Genomic DNA, 972 nt, shown 5'->3' with positions numbered 1-972 from the left:
AGAGAAAATGTTTTTGGCAAAAGAAAGTCTTGACGAGAGAAGATCTTTGACCAAAAAAATTCTTTAAGACAGCAAAATCTTTATTTTTATTTTTTGTTGGCAAATGATTTTTTCTGGGGTAGCGTGTGCACACAGCTCAGACAGGCACTGACTGGGCCGCTCGACAAATGTTGCGTGCTCGGTTGCGAGCTTACGGATGAGAATGGATATATGTACGCATGACGGATCTGATGGCTGTGATTACGGGTCACAACAGCAGCGGCAGAGCAGCAGGAAGGCTTGCAAATCGGCGCGAATAAATACTGGTCCTACTCGCTTCGAAATGAGACAGGGGGGTGGGGGGTGGGTGAGGGGTGATTTTAAGTCCTGGGGGAACCCGACGGTGACATGGACGCTCAGCCCACCAGGACCGCCACGACAAACAGGCAGACACAGACACACCCACGTGTCCTTGCGGACTTGTGAAAATGGCTGAGCAGCAGAAGGACGAATGGAAACAGCGGTGGAGGGGAAGGGGGTGATGACCCCGCCGCCCCCTCCTCCTGAACCAACCCTGGCCCAGTTGTTAGCATAAGCGATTCATCGGAGGGGGACCCCCCCCCCCCGCCCCTTCGAAGGAGACACCTTCCTCCACCACCCTCGTCCCATCCCTGCCGGCCTCCTAAGGGTCCGCGAGCGGCGGGCACAGTCAGCTGATGAGGCGCAGACGACGCCGGGGCAGCGTACACCTGGAAATGGAGGACGCTTTGACGTCCAAAAAGTCCTTTGTTAAAATAAACGAGGTGGGGGAAAAAGAAACACTCTCCGATATAATGGAATGCCGATAAGAAGCTGCCGCCGAAGAGACATAGCAGCAGAGCGGGTAGAACGAGCCAGACACTGCAGGGCAGGCAACCCGCTGGTAGCGGACCGACAGGTCCACGGTAAATACGTCCACAGCAGTTTGGACGTAAATGAAGCGCTTTGCGAAAA

This window comes from Frankliniella occidentalis, unplaced genomic scaffold (assembly GCF_000697945.3).
Source record: "Frankliniella occidentalis isolate FOCC.00 unplaced genomic scaffold, Focc_3.1 Scaffold95, whole genome shotgun sequence".
NCBI lineage: Eukaryota > Metazoa > Arthropoda > Insecta > Thysanoptera > Thripidae > Frankliniella > Frankliniella occidentalis.
The sequence above is the reverse complement of the archived record's forward strand: the minus strand, read 5'-3'. Positions refer to the sequence as shown.